Source organism: Macrosteles quadrilineatus, unplaced genomic scaffold (assembly GCF_028750875.1).
Source record: "Macrosteles quadrilineatus isolate MER2022 unplaced genomic scaffold, UCM_ALF_1.0 Scaffold_2__2_contigs__length_208266976, whole genome shotgun sequence".
In the NCBI taxonomy this organism is placed as follows: Eukaryota; Metazoa; Arthropoda; class Insecta; order Hemiptera; family Cicadellidae; genus Macrosteles; species Macrosteles quadrilineatus.
In genome coordinates, this window is record NW_026542595.1 from 112,612,395 (window position 1) to 112,632,509 (window position 20,115).

A 20,115-nucleotide genomic window follows, 5' to 3' on the forward strand; every position below is an offset into this window, starting at 1 on the left:
AATCTGCTGCCAAGAAGGTGACTCATTACGAGATATTGATGGCCAGATATAGAAGGGTGCACAGGGCCACATGGACACATGTCAGAGAGAATTCACCTAAAGACAATTGAATCTGCTGCCAAGAAGGTGACTCATTACGAGATATTGATGGCCAGATATAGAAGGGTGCACAGGGCCACATGGACACATGTCAGAGAGAATTCACCTAAAGACAATTGAATCTGCTGCCAAGAAGGTGACTCATTACGAGATATTGATGGCCAGATATAGAAGGGTGCACAGGGCCACATGGACACATGTCAGAGAGAATTCGCCTAAAGACGATTGAATCTGCTGCCAAGAAGGTGACACATTACGAGATATTGATGGCCAGATATAGAAGGGTGCCCAGGGCTTCTTGGCGTCCTCATGGCGCATGAATTCGTCCTCCTGTTTGTATACATCACACCCGTCTTCAGAAAAAACCATTGTTAGACCTTTATTTACCATTTGACTAACAGAACTGTTTTTGCGGGCTAGGGGGCTTCAGTGGGAAATCTCTAAACAACGAAGTGAAGTTTGATATTGCCCCTTCCTTGACAGTTGACTTGTCCCTACAAACAGGAATAATTATACAGGATCCCAACACCCAAGAGCTTAAGATCTACGATGGGAAAATTGCAGGATCAGCAACAAATATAAGCCGAGAAGCGTTCTATTCAGGCTTACTCTCCAAGTATGAAATTCTCTTTTGGAAGGTGAGTCCGCGCACCTGTGGTTAGCATCAAGACTCTCCTTGAAGACCCAGACAAATACAAAGATGGAGAGAAGATCTTTGTGGCAAACAATCCTATGGTCGCGAAGAAGAACAGCAGAATCAGCATTCAGACACTTGGGACAATCTCACGGCAGGTCAACAACAGGGTTACAAACAGACTAATATGCATGCCGGTGTTGGCCAGGAAAAGGAAGAAAGAAGGTGTGGTCGTGGTTCTTTGGGTTGGATATAAATTATGTGTCAATACGTTATTCACTGTTATTGTTTTACTAAGTGACTTGGTTCCTGTTTTCAAGAATTACACAACTAGCTAAATTGTCATAGTATAGGTTTTTTTTTAAGGGGAGCTCTATTTAATATTGTAAAAATGAATAAAAAAACATTATTTACAGTGTTATTATTATATTTCATTAGATGGCTATGTAGCATGTAAAATGAAATTTTTCCTTAGTGTTTGAATAGAAGATGAAAAACTACATAGCCGTATGTCAAATATTTAGAAAGATATTAAATAATGTTTTAATGCAATAAATATGTAGCTTTAGTTGTATTTGATGTTAGAAGTATTATTATAAGCTATAGTTGGCCAAGATATTAATTTTAAAGTTTATATGGTATCTATCAACTTGTAAACATATTGTTCAAAACTCCTGTATATTAGAGCGAGAACTAGTCTAGGAAATAGTTTAATTTATATAGCTCACTAGATTATTTAGTATGAAACCTCTTCCATTTACTTAATATTGTGAGTATTAACGTATTGTATCGTATTATAAGGTATTATTTGTGGAATTCGACTCAGATTAAAATAAAACATAATTTTAATACATGTGTGAAAAACTATATCCTTATTAATTATTACTGGAAACAAAGGTAAAAATAGACTAACACAATCTATACCATCATTAGTTTATTTAACAACTGAATAGTCTAAAGTTCCTTTGACACAAAGCAGGGATCCCAATATCCATTCATTTGCTTTGCCGCGAGATTCGGTTTAAAACACAACTTAATGAAATGTAAAGTATTGAAACAGCTGTTGAAGAGACTGCAATGGAACAGTTTAACCTCTTAACTGGGTTTGCTGATCTACATTGTAAATAAGTGAAACAAAAGCTAAATAGAATGTTTTAATGGTTTTAATCCTTGGACAAATTAAACTCTCGCATTTTTCGCACTATGTTTATTTTTCAGCTGTAATTTAAAATGATGGTTTTTCAAGTAATCTTTAACTCCAAACATTGGTTTTACTACGAAGATTGTGACAATAGCGACTTCATTAAAGTGATTTTTGTTGATATCTTGCAACATTGTGTGTATTATTTGAATATATTTTCTTATCATATATGACATGAATCTATCAAAAGGAAATTTACAATATGATTCAATTGCTCACTTTTTAAAGAAGTGCACATCAAAGAATAATTATTTAATTACGAAATCATAACATTGTTTTAACAAATTTATAAACTGTGTTAAAACAGAAATATAAAACAGCTCTCAGTTACATAAAACTATTCCCTCTTGTTCAAAGGAAAAGTTAACAATCCTTGCGTTTCTTGCGGAAAGTTTTAAAGAAGTTCTTTATTTATTGTTCATTTTCTGAGATAATTAACTTTTGTTATCATTTCATTAACTTCATGGAAAGCCATAGACATTATGAGTTTAATCAAACTGCGTACCTGTGAGGTTTCTTGCACAAATTAAACCTTTTCTTGCGAAAAAGCCAATTAAATACTTGACACTTATTACAGTTTTACAACTTGAGAAATGACGACTGAAAATTCAACGTGGAAGAAATATCTTTTTTATATCGTGTATTGTTGTATTTTACATTTAGTTACTACTGAATTCAAAAAAATAATTGTTATAGAAATACTTTAACCCTTTAAAGCGGATTCTTGATTTTATAAAAAACATTGTTTAACTTATAAAAGTTCAAACGATAATAACTCATGTACAAGCAAATCTTAGGCTTGCCCATTGGTTATAGGGTTGTAGTTTACAACTTTGTCTAGACTCTTGACTTCTATCCATCAGGTATTGGTCAGAAACCCAAGAATTGGCTATGGCTTTTATTACGTAGTAAATCAATAATCTGTTGGTTATAAACACCTAGTTGAACAGGTAGAAGGAAATAATTTGATGAAGACAGGATGAAATGAAATGAAATGAAATGAAATGAAATGAAATGAAATGAAAAATTCTTTATTTTACCAGGCAAAGTTAGGGCCACATGGCCCTCTCTTACACTTAACCTGACAAACTTAAATATAAATAAATAAAAATACAATGACATTTCTTAATCTAATATAAAAATACACATTTAACACATCAAGTACAAGTTAACAAAAATTCAATTTATTTAACTAATTAACTAATTAAAAAAAAAAATAGTAATTATTATAAATTAATAGAATATACAAAAGAAAAAACGTTCACACTCTCACACGCATACGCACCAGTAATCGCGCAAAGACGCAGAAGCCCTAGGACACGCCAGCCGAGACCATTTGCTCAAAGTAGAGATTTTTTAGTGCCGCCACAAACTGGGAACGTTTATCAAGGGATTTAATGTGTAGGGGTAGGCTGTTCCAAAGACGGCAAGCGGTAACAACAAAAGCCCTGTCATAAGCGGTGGTCACATGATGAGGTATACGCAATGTGATCGAAGAAGAACGAGAAATTCGTGAACTACCCTGAGACACAAATTTAAAATCTGATGTAAAATATTTCGGGGAGCCTGATTTCAAAATTAAAAAGACTAATGACAAAATTTTGATGGATCTTTGATAATTTAGTTTCAAGATGTTTGCCTCAAGGTAGTATGGCGTGATATGCTCCATACGTCGCAGACCATAGACAAATCTCAAAGCGTAATTCTGAGACCGCTGGAGCATATCCGCCTGAATCACAGTCATGTCATTGATCAATGAGTTGCAGTAACTGAAGTGGGGCAGTACAAGTGATTTGATCAAATGAAGTTTTGTGTGTTGTGGCAAAAAGTTCTGCAATCTTTTCAGTGAATGTATGGAGGCAAAAACCTTTTTTCGTGTGTCCGTAACTGCTGTGTCCCAAGTAAGTGAAGAGTTGAAAGATATGCCAAGATTCTTTACATTGTCATAGTAGGGTAGTGCTTTGCCACTGACTGTGATTGGGTTTATTGAGTCTAAGTCAATTGAAGGGCGAAGTCGAGGGTGGCATATTACAATCGGTTTTGTCTTTTCGTGATTTAGTCTCAGTCCATGATTCTCAGTCCAAGTAACTATTCGGTTGACGTCTTCATTGATCCTTCTGACACAGTCATTTTCGTTGTTTGCAGTAAAATAGTCATAGATTTGTAAGTCGTCAGCGTACATGTGGTGTTTACAGTTGATCAAGGTCGAGTTTATGTCGTTGACGTACAGTACAAAGAGCAGTGGTCCAAGGATTGATCCTTGGGGCACACCGCATGTAACAGTCATCCAGTCTGATCTTGTGTCACCAACCTCCACACATTGCTGCCTATCTGACAGATAAGATCTCAGCCATTTAAGAGAATTCTGGGAAAACCCTATTGCCCTTAATTTCTGCACCAGCAAGTCATGATTTACACAGTCAAATGCTTTGGAAAAATCAAACAGAGTTAGAATCGTTCCCTGTCGACGCTCCATAGCAAGTCTAATGTCTTCAGTCACTCGAAGGAGTGCTGTTTCTGTACTGTGCGCTGATCTGAAACCAGATTGATAGTCAGATAGAATGTTATTTTCAGTGATGAATTCAGTGATTTGACAGTGAACGATCCTTTCTAGGCCTTTAGATAGAGCGGGCAAAATACTTATCGGCCTGTAATCCCCAACCAGAGTTGGTGCTGAGATCTTTTTTAGGGGACGGACAATGGCAGACTTCCAAAATGAAGGGAAAGAACAGTGCCTCAAAGATGCATTAAAAATGAACGTGATAGTAGGAAGGATTGCGTAGAGGATGTCTTTGATAAAGCGGATAGGTATCCCATCAGAACCGACAGCATTGCTTCGGATTCTGCGAATGGCCATCAAAACATCAGACTGAATAACTGGTTTGAAATTAAACTCGGGATATCCCAGGTGCGGGGTTGGAGAGTTGACTAATTCTTTCAAGTAACTATTGACTTTGTGCTGATTGGTATTTTGACTGCTAGAAGAAAAGTAAACGTTTAACTCATTTAGAGGGATGTGTACTGGTTGAGAATCAAATTGTTTCCCAAGCCCAAGACTTTTAACTTTACGCCATAAAACTCTCGATGGCTGTTTTTGATTCTCAAAAAGTGAATGGATGTATCTGAGTTTGGAATTTCGCAAAAGCTGTTTAACTCGATTACGAAGATTACAATATTGTTGTTTTAGTTCGATATTGTTTGAGTGCCTAGCTCTTCTACCTAAGCTATCACGTTTAGCCATCAAACCTTTGATTTCAGGGGTCATCCATGGAACAGGCCTTCTTTTTGTCACGCGCTTTGTTAGGATGGGAGCATGTTTGTCAAAGAGATTTAATATGGAAGAATTTAGCTCATGAACCATTTCATCGACGGAATTTAAATTTTGAATGAAGTGCCACGGAGTTTGTTGAACGTCTAACATGAATTGTGCAACATTCATATTTTTAAGATCCCGATAATTAATAAGCTTTGCTTTGGGCTTAGGAGATTTGATTGAGTACACACAGAAAATAAGGTCATGTTTGGATATTGAAGGGACTGGAAGCTGCCCATGGTGAATGATATCTTGATGATTGGACACTACGATTAGATCCAAGAGGGTATCAGAATTGGCAACATGATGTGTGGGATCGAGTGGAAGTACAGTTAGGTTACATGATTCAAACAAAGTAGTCAGCTGTCTGTGTTCAAAGTTATGAGTCGACGATAGTAAGTCAGTGTTGAAATCACCCATGATCAAAACATGACTGTATCTGAACATTTCATTAAGCAAGGCATTTTCAAAATTGAGCAGATGCCCTGATCTTGGTGGGCGGTAGCACACTCCTAGTAACAGCGCATCTGCTCCAGATAAACTAATCTCAATTAATAGGAATTCTGGCCCAGCCGAGTACTCCGATGGTGAAGAAAATATAGTTTTGAACTTTAAATCCTCCCGGATATACACCGCAACGCCACCGCCCTGTTTACCAATCCTATCATTTCGCTGCAGCACATATCCAGGGAGAGACACCTCATTTGAATGAATACTCGGCTTAAGCCAGGATTCAGAAATGCTAATCAAGTCAAAGTTTCCAGGATAAAAGATTTCTCTAACCTCATCAATGTGAGCACGCAAAGACTGGGCATTGATGTGCGCCGCTTTCAGGTGTTTAGGATATGGAGATAAGGAGCGAGAGAGACAATCAGCGGTGGACAATGTAGGGTGAAGGATGGGGGAGGGGGGAGAGATAAGCGGGTCGCTGTGGCAGGATGCAGTTTATCTTACCAGCGGTTGGAGTATTCTTTAGGGTTTGTTGATAAGACACTCTTAAATAATGAGGAACTAAATATATTAACTTAATTGGTTTTTGCTTTAGTTATTAGTACCAAAGGACTAACATTGTTGAACATCAGCCGACTGTAGATTCAATTCAGGAAAATGTTTAACAAGGGGTTCCTCAAGGATCAATATTGGGCCCCGCCTTCTTTATCTTCTTTATCTCGTGTTATTTATGTGACAATATTGTATTTATGCAGCACACAGTAGATAGTAAATTTGCCGCTCTAAGTGACTGGTTTAAGTTAAATAGGCTCCTTTAACATGCACAAGACTCAAGAAGTGAATTTTCGATCAGATTACTAAAATAGTTAACAAGCAATTAATTATTCAAATCTTCGGTTATTTCAGAGGCGGAATTAAATTTTTGAATAATCATCCAAACAAAAATCCTGACTGACATTCTCACGTTAGCAAACTAAGAACATAACTTACATTTGGGGGTTCTCTCGAAATTGGTCAACTTTAAAGCCTTGCTTGATAACTGGACGGATTTTTAAACACCAATATCTTGAATCCTATACAATTACCAAATAATGTTTTATATTTAAATATTAAACGCTTATGAGGTTGTTATTTGATATTTAATGTATCGATTAGAGGTATATAGAATAGTAAGTTTTTAGTAAGCGTAGAAAATGTGCAAACTTCTACAAACTTTATGTAAAATAGAACCTCTTCATTCAGATATATGCACACTTGATCTCCAAGCCAGCATGAACATGAACACGTGAATGTGAGGTGTTCAACTGAACGCGTCTAGTTCATTATTTACTCATGATCGCTGCTCTATCCGCACTGGTAACTCCTCATTAGAAGCAAGTCTCATTAAAAGTAAATATAGTTTATGTTGAAAGCTGTGTAAAATATTTATATGAACAAAAATATTTTTAATATTTCTATTTGGAGTCTATTTAGGACATTAACGAGTAAAAACATAAAATGTACAAATTTATATCGTGAGTGTATATTTTATTTTAAACTGAGAGAAAATACATTGGGTGAAAACTGTTTTAAACGTCAGAAAAAAAGAACGTCCTAAAACAACCAATTTTCGTTCAAAAGTAAAACAAACTCTCGAAACATAAATTAATTAAACTTAGTCTCCGGAGTTTTGAAACATTTATAAACTTAGACACTTATTAAATACGAATGTTATTGTTTAAAATGTACTCTCTGTAAATTACAAAATTAAAGTATTTAATAAAATATAATCTTTATGGACGAACTCTAATACTAAACATTTTATCATTAAATAGGGTACAAATAAAGTGTTTGAATGAAATAACACAACGATTTGAAAGAGCTTTTCACCACATTATAAACTAAATTGCGTTGAAAGAGTGAATAGGACAAAAATTTAAAACGGAGTTTTCTAATACATATTGTGTTTTTGTCTAAAACGTGTAAATACTGCCCAGAGACATACATATTTGGGATATGTTAATTCTGTAACCACCTTTTTCCTCGTACCTCTTCACCGATATTAATTAGGAAGTTTCACCATTGTGGACAACTATTCCCAGAGATTAAGTTGAGAACTTGGAACTATTCCACGTGTCGCATATCACGCATATTGATGAGAACTTTACTGGCTTTGGCAGCGGGAAATTGATCTCACACGTGTCAAGTATCAAGTTTCAGATATCAAGTATTTAGGTTCAAACAACAATTAGGATGAGTATCAACTATACTTCAACATATTTAAGCCAACTTAGTAAAGGAAAATATGCAACATAATAATGCTGTCTTAAAAAGTGTGCACTATGTATAAAATTATCAAATTGTTTTTGAGTTTGTTGATGTGAAAAAATGCTCACAAAAGTTTTAGCTGGTAAAAGCTACAATTAGTCATCATACAAGTTTGACTTAGTTGAAAAGTTGGGGTATTCGATAGAAATAATAATTTACTAAAGCACGCAGTCGGTGGCTTAAGTAATCTACAATTTTGATTCTGAAAATGGTGACAGTATTAACATGTGTATGGAACATCTTCTTATACAAACAATAATCATAGGTAATACTAAAAGAATTTTTTTTAGACTAATTGGCATTTTTAACTACAATCATCTATACACCGTTTGTATCTAATGGAATCTAAAATTTTCTATCTTTACCTTTCGTGCGCTACTAAATCTACCTTTTATTGACTTCAAAATTTAAAAGTGGTTGAGAGTTAAAAACATTGTTTTAATATTTATTTAGGTAAATGCTTATTAGTAATAAATATAAAATTCAAAGTATGTAATGTATTACACAAACAAGCGTTAAAACATTTCTTCCCCAAATTTTATCAGGGCTAAAGTTGTACAAAAAGTGTACATTGGGTTTACATTTATAAACAGGACTGAGTCAAGTTTAAACGGAAATGGACCAATGCGGATTGTGCTTGTAGTATTGGAATTACAATCGGTGGAATAAAGCGTGTTTTGTATGTACTATCAGACTTGAAATTGGTTTTCCATATTTTATTTCGTACAGTTTACTTACAGAAATAAATGTTTTCTATGTTTTGTAAACCTTTTTCCTTCGGAAAAGGACTACGTACCAGTACGAATGGTTAACATAACTTAGTTAAACTTGGTTTTCATTACAATTAGAGGACACCGGATGGATCTTTGTCATGTAAATCGATAAATTCTTTAGGTTACTTATTGCAAGTATTACACGAATAATTGTTATTTGTCTATCATGTGTGTTATTGTCAATCATCATCAGACCCGATAGGTGAATATCTGATGATGGTTGGAGAATTCAATTAAACTAATCGATTCGTATTTAAACATTGAGAAAAATTATTGTTAGTTTCAAAAATGAGTAATCTCTTGGGAAACATATGTAAGTTGGTGTTCCTCAGGGATCATTTTTAGGGCCACTACTATTTTAATATTTAGCACCCCTGGGGTCGTCAAAACGAAAACGTAAATCGGTCCCGAGTCTATGTCTTACCGTGACACCTACGGTAATAGCTTATTCCCTTCATGAGAAATTCGCTAAAAGCATAATAAAGTACAAGATATCCATAGTACTGAGAGAAAAGTATGCCTCAAAGGATTGTGCAAAATTAACCTACGGAAACATCCTAAAATACCTAAAACCTAAAATAAACATTGTCTGGTAATAAAATTTTATTTGATTTAGTTTCCAGTAAAAGAGTTCTGCTAGAAAAAGGGTTGCAGTTATTATTTAAAATTCATAGTTTATAGTATATTAGCACGCAGGGTAGGTTTTTTTTATTATAAAATCTATATTTCCTGGAATTGCCATAGTTTGATATTTAATTCATACACGATATAAATTTAAAAATGAGTTCGAGAGCATCTCAATCTATTAATAGTAGCCTATTATATACTTTATTTAGTTCCAGATATAAAAAAGTTAAATTGCTACGAATAATATGTAAATGTTTTATTGAAACTGCACAATTTATAAATACAGTATGATTTTAATTATTTAAAATAAGTTTTTAAATTTAGTTTTTTCTAAAAGTGTTATTATTTAATATCCATTTCAGACAATGTATAAAATTAAAATAATGGATTCAAGAGAATCAAAACGTACCTTGGTGGATTTTCTCTTATTGTTATCAAACGAAGAATTCAAGTTATGCAAATACCAGAGAGAAGTTGTCTTAGCTTTTCGGAATTTTGACGTTATTTTAACTTAACCAGAAAACAAGCCACATTATTTTTACATCAAAATGTTTGGTTATAAAATATTATTTCGTTGTTTTAAAATTTAACAATAACTTCTTTGTATCTGTTAGATATTGTAGGACAGGAAGATAGCTTAATACCATCTTCAGCTCATCCCTAAAGTACATATTTCCTTTAGGTAATTTCTACTAGAAACAATAAATCATAAACATGTTTTCTACTTGAAGCACAATTAAAAACGAATTTTGTTTGTACCTACAAACTATAACTCCACCACGGATCATTACCATTTTGACATTCTGTAAGGTTTTGAAACCGTAGATTGCTTAGGAAGCCTTACAATCAGTGAGACTATTAAAAATGACGGATTGAAAAATATTAATTTAAACAAAAAACTACAAAAAATTTTAAAAGCCAAAATTATTAATCACGTGCGGTATTTTTTGGCCAATAATGATGATAAAAGTTTCATTACACACAGTCGATGATGAAAATATTACTATTTTTTACTTAAATAAATACGAGTACGATTCATTAACATGTTCACTTAAATAAAACAAACTATACGAATAATTTCATTGACAAAGTCGTATTAACATTTCCAATATTTTCCGTGTAAAAGAGTTTAACTGAATTTCTCGGTTTGAGTGATTCATTTAATTTCTCCTTTGATAATCGTCGCCAGCGGCGTAGTGATGTTTTATTTGATAAAGATCACACACTGACTGACTGTCTGTCTACATGTGGTGTGGACGTCAACATTTCAGTATTATCTTGTCTCTATAGTAAAGGTTGATTGGTAAACTGATTAGTACGCTTTAAAACGTTACACACAAATACGTTAACCAATTACAAAAACCTTGATTTGGTAACTTTTAGCAAAACCAACCGATGCTTAACAATTTCATAGATTTATCTTTTGTCTTCCACGATTGAAATTTTTGTTTCTTACTCTGTGTTTTGTTGTTACTCGTTATATTTTTTCATACACGTAAACTTTAGTGAGAAACTCCCCATATGGCTGCGATTGCACATAATCTTTAGGAATCAGAAACAACTGCAGAAATCATGAGGCATTGCTATCACGAAAAACGAAGGCATTATAGTCTGTATGCTGGAACCTGTCTCTTGACTCTCCGTCTACCTAGGAGCGAGAGGTTCATACCAGTCATAGGTAGACGGAGGTTCAGAAGACAGAATACATCATACAGAGTATAACTCATTCACATGATATTCACAATCTTTTAGACATATTCGGAAGGAAAACTCACTTAATGCAATGCTGTCGTACACAAAATATAATAATAAATAAATTACAAATGTGACGACTTGGACGCAAAATGACGGGAAGAGCCAATTAGTTAAGAGTTGCAACACAAATCAAGCCTTTAGCAACGTTGTGTCTTTCCTTATTATGTGTCTGTGTGTGATTAATAATTGTCGATAGGCTGAGTTTAATTTATACGTTCGTGAAGGAAAAATAAAAGAAAAGGACTCATTAAATAATCGTATAGCGCTTGGGATCCAAAGAGGTACTGTAACGGTTAATTCACTGATTTTTAATTAAGTTTAAAATCATTTTAAAATCTCGTATCATCATGTTATATCTATGTATCTAGTAAAGCTCTGCCAAAAATATTTTGTTTGTGTATTGCAAACAGGACGACATTTCACTATAAACACTTATATTGTACCTAAAACCATTCTTATGCGAGTAAGGACTTAAAAGTTACAGTAACAGTACTCTCTCATCTAACGTAATTGTGTATTATGTATGGATACAAATCTAAAAAAAATAAAAAATCACTTTAAAATTCTGAATGTACAACGAAATATATAATCCGCAATATGGATCAGTTTAGAGTTTCAACAGTAAAAGCGAGATCGTAGTGTTTTTTGTTATTGAGTTTTACGCGAATAAAAAAAGTACAGTACATGAATTAGTTAAATGGAATTGTTTCGTACGATTTTAAAGTAAATATTCGACTGCAACTAATTGAAGCAGGTTTGGGTGTTTGGTTTTACTGATGTTACAAACAAAACGTTCAGAATATTAGAAATCATATCATAAAATAATTTATTTTTATAATTTACTTCCTAAGTAAATATCAAATTCATAAGCGGTTCATAAGTAATATACATCAATAAGTATTGATTAGCAGCCTGCGTCACTTCGTGTGTTCAAAATCCGTCATATATTTTATATATAGTTGATAAGGGTCAAAACGATTATTCTTATCATATTCCTATTATTTTCATTGCGTACGCGATCTCTTCGAGGCATCTAAGAAAAATTACAAACACTAATGAAATATACAATGAAAGCAGAAAATTTAACGTAAGTCATTTTCTTCTTTGCATTTTACACAAATAACATAACAATATTTTACTTGAATTCCCTAAAACATCAATAAAATACACTATGAAAACACAAAATACTCTGACAATACCTGACAACACAATATCTAACGCAAGTAGTTTTATTCTTTACATTTTATACAAATAACATTACAACATTTTACTTGAATTCACTAAAACATCACCAACCACAGATAACCCCATTTTCGTATGGATGTAAACAAAATTGTATCGTAGCCATCAGTTTTGATGTAAAAAAATGTAAACTTGAAACAGTTCAGATGATTGACAACAGAATTCAGCACAAACAATGCAATTTTAAAAGCCTATAGGACGAAGGACTTTCACTGGATATCATCAAAACCTGCAAAAGGCACATCTAGGAGATAAGAGTTTTAAATTAATACCCTATATGCCTATAAAAATAAAAAATTTTGGGGTCGATTTGCTGCACACAAAAGTCCAACAAATTATTTTAATAATATAGATTAGGATTTAACAAAATGGACCGCATGGCACAAACCACAGATGATGTTTGTTTTGTTGATAAATGCAACAAACCTAACAAACTGAGCTCATCCACAAACCTGTGTTAATTAACTTACATCAGCTGCTGATGTTTACAGATTACCAAGGTACATGTCACTGTATTTACTTTCGTAGGGAAATAATTTGATTTGTTACCATAATGCTGTAATATCATAACCCCGTATAATCATAGTAACTAGTTCACCGCCCATGCTCAGACACGGAAATAATGTAATTAATTAAAGACATAACAATTGACAAATACTGTACTGTTTGTCTTTGTATTTTATTTAGGGACAGCCACCACAGCAAACCTGCAGACTTAGCAAAATTCCATTTGCCGGGCTGGATTTCTACTAAAATATTACCTTAAAATTCTCAGATTTATTTTCTATTTAAAAAAAATAATTTTAATGAGTAATAAGGTTTTCTGCTAAACTAAAAGGAAAGGTGTGTTTTTTTATTGAAATACTGATGACATAATATTTAATAAACAAAATTTCCGAAATTGATTAAAATATATACATAAACAAGCAAACTACAACAGTTTTTTTTTGTTCTCCATAAGAATAACGTGGGATTTTTTATTTTTTTTTATAATCTCCTAAACCGTTAGGCATACAACAACGCTCCAATATGCTAAATTATTTCTTTTTTGGCTCTTTTGGCCTCTGGGGACCTCAAAATAAAGGAGAATACATTTTTTTATTGATGGATGCTTTGTATGTACTATCACAGACTATTGCGAGTTATTTGACTTCAAATAAAGGAGATGTAACATGCACCAATAAATAGTTTTGCTTTTTAGATAAGATATTTAACACGTATAAACTACTTTTGTACCAATTTTAAGCTTGGTGATTAATCCCTACCTCTTCTAACATCTGTTTAGGACACAGTTAATGTCTTGGAAAGCTATTTTAGGTAACTCAAATTTACTACCGCAAAAGTGAAAGTTTTAATAATAATAAATCTTTATTCCTCCACAAGTAATACAATAAAATTACAGCTATCTAAGACACAAATCATAACTTACAATGTGGTGAGTATAAAAACTTGCCAATTCATGGTCCTCAGTTGTATCAGACGTACTTGGTAACCAAGGAGCGCTTCACACTCCTTAAGGATGCCAAAAGATTTTTCAGGCTGTTGAAATACTTTTCTAACGATATAAAACTACCTGATGAATTGGATAGGATGGTATTGACCAATCTGGGTAACAATTATCTAAAAGCTTTGATTCAAAGCTTTCCAACCTTCCTCCAAAACTAGAAAGCGCCGTGTAGTTTTCAAAACGACATCGTTATATTTTTACACCAAACTATTCACACAATCTTTAATGTCAAAAGGTTCATACGTTGATAATTCGTGATCAAATTAAAAATAACAAACTAGGGCCAAATAATTCCATCGACGTACAGGTTTGTGAATTTATTGATCGTCGACTGTAGAGGGTTGTAAATGATACGTTATACTTACTTTATACTTTTCGATTAAATGGTGACCATACAAAGTAGGTATTTTAAGCCAAGTATGAATGTAGATGAGTGTAGGATGAGTGGCGCGATCTTTTAGTCTTGTTAGAGACCAAAACCGACATATTCCTTAGACACAGCTGTTAATTAATAGCCCATACAGCTAATGGCAACTAAGGGACCTACAGTTTATAGTGGAATCCTAACATTTTTGCCTTGGTATATACGAATTGGTCTAATTATCAGACTGCGGATAGTCGTAGTACTCACTCGTGCGGACGTCAATCCACACCGGAGAGTATCGCATCCACAGTATATGCCTGTAAATATCCACAATTCGTGACCTCCTAGTAGCTGGATTACAGGACGACGCCACCCTACGTTAGCGGGATGTTAACAATTTAATTGAATATGAAATACAATCTTCTCTCTGAATGACTAGCAATCATCTATTAAACTTTCACCAATAAAGCGTCCATACTGTTTAATGCATGAAACCTAATGGATTCAGCACCACATTGGATTATCAGAATATAGTGGACGATTTCTAAATAGACGTGGATGAAGAGTTTAAAAATCTAGACAACGATTCCCTCGAAACACTCAGCTTTTGACGTTTCAATTTTGTAAAACTTTCCAAAATTAAGAAGTTTACCAGAATTGCTGTAAACAATGCATAATAAAGCGATAAAAATAAATTGAACGCCAAATTTTACGTCCTAATTTGCAGTTACTGTGCCTGAAAAGTCGAGATAACAAATATTATTCAGATATTATGATAATGAATGCAAGCCTTCTCTTACTCGCTATGGCTTAATCTTACAAATTTTTTGCAGATCTAAGGTAAAGATTACATTAAGATAGTCTTCAAGATTCAAATCAAATTGTATTAGTTGTTCGGTAAAAATATTAACAATTATTTTACTCAATGTTTTACATACTGTTGCACATCACTTTTCCCAGTAACATTTGTTTTAATCATATTAAATAATTAAGCTGTTAAAACGTATGTTGTATTTAAAGATGAATAAAACATTTTTTTGTCTCAACCATTATAAAAGTACGGTTACCTTTTCTCCCTCACACAATTTTAAAATTGCCCCTCTGGCCCTTTGAACTATTTCTCATTAACTTTTCTAATTTTTTCCTCTTATATCTTAAGCATTAACTTTATTTTCTTTTAAAAACATTTTGCTCCCATACCAGATATTGGTACTTAGAGCCTGGATAACAAATATCAAAGCGTCCTCTGGCTTTATCCATTAGTGACGAAAAGCAACTTATGTGGATATTTATAAGCCTGATCTGTGGATGCGATACTCTCTGGTGTGGATTAACGTCCGCACTAGATTACTACGACTATCCGCAGTACTATCCTGATAATTAGACCAATCCGTAAATTACAAGGCAAACATATGGTTCGGAATCCACTATAAACTGTAGGTCCCTTAGTTGCTATTGGCTGTATGGGCTATTAATTAACAGCTGTTTAAGGAACATGTCGACCTTAGTTAGTAACAAGACTACAAAATCGTGTCACTCATCCTACACTCATCTCCATTCATACTTGGCTTAAAATACCTAAACTTCGTCTAGTAGCTATTTCCTTTTGAAGTATTAAAAGACAAATATTTTATTGTAATGGTCACATAATGTAGCACCACAATAAATAGTCATCCTAGAATTACCATTCAAACCTGATAGCTATAATAAACTACTTAACTTTTTTATAACTTTGCAAGGTAACAATGCTGATAAGAAGAATTTTGACTATATTGTTTATTGTTTGTGAAATTGTTGTTTGTCTTATTTAGTAATACTCTAGACGCTTTTATGTTTGGGATAGTATGACTACACAAGACTGTACTAAGCTGACTTAAAGCTGTAAGACATGGGTTGCAGACTCAAGGATCGATTCACGAAGACAATCTACAAGCAATTTAAATGCAAATGTCACCGTCCTCTACACTCATTGACCAGGTGTAATTGATCCTGTTTACTTGTATATTGAACCGTCTACTCACATAATAAAATATATTGTAGTGTATCTTTGCATGGTAAGGATGCCACTATAAATGGTAAAAAATTGTTCTAAGATGATTTTGAGTTAAGTGGAAGTTACATATAAAACAAAACACATAGAATTGAATGCATTTAAAATAATATCTTCTAGGATTAATAATTGCAACTGTAAGTGCTATTATAAGAGTAGATATTCATCACTACTTCCTAGAATTAATTATAAAAAACATGTTAAGTATTCTATTGAAATATTTGTGCCATTAGTCAGGCTCTACCACATGTTTTGGAATTTTAGGATATAACGTGTGCTTTTGTATTATTTTTGGTTTTCTATGTGCATTTTGATGAAAGATAAAAGGCTATACTCAATTATTTTATTCTTGATTATGTAGTGATTTTTCTCTCTATCGAAGTGTTTAACCAAGTTTCCAAGTTTAACCAAATGAAATGTTATACACATATGACGTTATGCCAAGTCATAAATCAGTTACGTCATCTTGTCAAGCTTGTGTCGCTCATATTAGGGGGAGTCTAGTGGTGCTGTGTTTGGACTACTTGAATTTTAAGTTGACATGTTGGGTCCTAAGTTGATATTTGAAATTCAAATTTATCAAACACAGCATATCACGTACGTGTTAACTTCCCTTCTGGAAAGTTAACAATGTAATTTACTGTTTACGTATCACATCTTTGACAAATAATATTCCACACACTGTTAAAGTTGTCAACATTTTTGTAATAAAATTTATCATAATTAAGCAAATGAAATGTTATACACATATGACGTTATGCCAAGTCATAAATCAGTTACGTCATCTTGTCAAGCTTGTGTCGCTCATATTAGGTGTGAGCCATCGACAGATTGTGCTGATGAAAATTACTAATTAAATACTTTTCACCACACTATCATGTTTTTGGCTGTATTACATACGTTAATTGGTGGCCGAAAGTTACGTTTTCCTGGCGATGCCAGCTGTCCACAATTTGGGGACCGAGCAGGTTTTTACAGGCCGGGGCCGCAAAATCAGCTGTCAGCTTACTTACTTAAAACATGAATGCATTTTAAATACACAATCAAAATCCATAGCATTGCAATAGAATTGTGTTATTGTCACCGTTGCCTAGCAACTATTTATTTTTATTATTTGCTGATTCCTCAAATTATTTCTTCACATAACCTTAAAGTTGTAGTTGACTATCAGTGTGCATTATTATAGTGGTGAATAGTGGTAATAGGGTATAGTGTGGTGAAAAATAGCGTTCGTACCACGGACCGAAATGGTTTTGCAGCTCTCGATCGATTTAAGTTCTCAGCTTCGTCTCGAACTTAAAAACTATCTCGAGCCGGCAAAACCTCATTTTCGGCCCTAGGTACGAAATATACTATTATGCTTATTTACTTTTCAATGAAATTGCGACCATACAAAGTAGGTATTTTAAGCCAAGTATGAATGGAGATGAGTGTAGGACGAGTGACGCGATATTGTAGTCTTGTTAGTGACTAAGGCTGACTTATTCCTTAGACACAGCTGTAAATTAATAGCCCATACAGCCAATGGCAACTAAGGGACCAACAGTTTATAGTGGAATCCGAACCACATTTTTGCCTTGGTATATACGAATTGGTCTAATTATCAGGATAACACTGCGGATAGTCGTAGTATTTACTAGTGCGGACGTTAATCCACACCAGGGAGTATCGCACCCAAAGTGCATGCATATAAATATCCACAATTCGTAACCTTCTAGTAGCTGGATTACAGGACGACGTCACCCGTCCCAGTTTTCTGTCTAATAGGCAAAACTTTTTACCGAGTCTGATGAAACGATTTATTGCGAGCTATAGCGACTTATATGACCCATCAGCAAAACATAAGGTAGAAATTACAATTTGCTAAACGCTAGCACATATCAAAAATTCCTTTGTAAATTAAGTTTATAAAGCTAAATTCAGCAATGACATTTAGTAGACAAAGTTTTAGAATAAGATTGTATTCGACACATATCTTGGTAATTTTGTTTGTAAAACTAGGTTAGTGACAATACAATCTCAGTTAAACAACCAACGATCTGTTTTTGTACAGAGAAAATTTGCACAGTTTGCATTTCCAGAACCATTTTACCCGTTAAACAACCCAAGTTGTCGCAACGATCAGAATGCTGGGTCGTTTTGTTTCTATTCTAGTGTTTTACGTTTACGATCCACTTTTGAGATGTTAAAGATAAGAAAGTTTGAAGCTTAATTGGACGTTTTTTACATTCCACTTCAGTTAATTGTAAAGCACCGCCTCAAGAAATTACAATTCACGATAATATCCAACTTTTAGTTAAGGCAAGGAATGAACACAGGCTTTTTGTAAACTCGTTCTAAGTTAAAGTCCACTATTGTACGATTTGTAGGGTTATCTTTTCCGTGTGTGATATCTGGAATTTACTTTGGAAATTATTAATAATACCAATCTGACATATAATTTCTTACATAAGCTTGTCAAAAAACTTTATCATGTGCAAGCGGTGGGAGTAACTATGATATTTATGGGGGAAATTATAAAATTTGCAATAACTCTTGAACAGTAGTTTTATAGCATTGGTGGTTGTACCATTTTGTACCATAACATACTAAATTTCAATGAAAATCGTTCGAAACAATTTTGAGATTTTTCCGTCATTTTATAGGTTTTTATGGGAAGATGGCCTTTTAAGACTTTGGATTAAGCTAAAAAACATTTCATCGAAATCGGACCACAAGGGGTGTAGTATGTTGCTCTGTGCACTTCGGTTTGGAATAAAGTATATTATGATTACATAATTGCAGTACTAGGCCTATCCTGATAATTAGACCAATTCGTTAATACCAAGGCAAAAATGTGGTTCGGATTCAACTATGAACTGTAGGTCCCTTAGTTCATTAGCTGTATGGGTTATTAATTAACAGCTATGTCTAAGGAATATTTCGGCCTTAGTCACTAACAAGACTACAAGATCGCGCCACTCATCCTACACTCATCTCCATTCTTACTCGGCTTAAAATACCTACTTTGTATGGTCGCCATTTAAATGAAAAGTATTAAATATTAATGCAAATTATTTTAATTTAATTTTGTTTTAACATTACGTGGCCTTGATTTTAAGTATTCGTTCAGACTGGATTAGATAAGTATACCCAAAAGATATGTGTCTAATGCAAACTTACTTTTACTTTCACTCGTTTTTCTACTTTATAATCCATTGAGATTATTTCATAAAAAAGTTAAAACAATACATTTTGTAATTAGATACCAACAAACATGCTATAGAAATCACTTAGATTGGCATCGGCATATTTTGAAAGCCGTTGCCTAGAATCTTCAACTGAACTCTGCATTGTTCAAAACTGCTTCAGCTCACAACAATGTACAGTAAAGACTTCAGTTAGGTTAGGCTCCTCGTACTAAGCGAGAGGATGCCATTAAACTATGCAATGCAATACAGGTATGCTGGGAATAAATACCAAGAAACTCCTTCAATATAACGCTTGGAGCAGATACTTTACTAGCCTACGTTTTGTCATAAATAAAAATGTCATAAATTAACACAGAAGACAATTGGGTAACAGAATGGTTATAGTGCTCGCCTTCAAATCTGAAGGTCACCGGTTCGATTCCAGGCGATGTCGTTTCTAGACTCATATGTCATTGGGCTAAGAATTAATGATGCTATCTAACAAAAAGATAAACGTTAGATAGTAACATAACCAGGGTTTCGACCATTCCCTTTCATAACGTAAAAAGTTCCATCGGTGTAGAAAACACATTTTCTTAAATTAATATTTCAAGTAGATATTT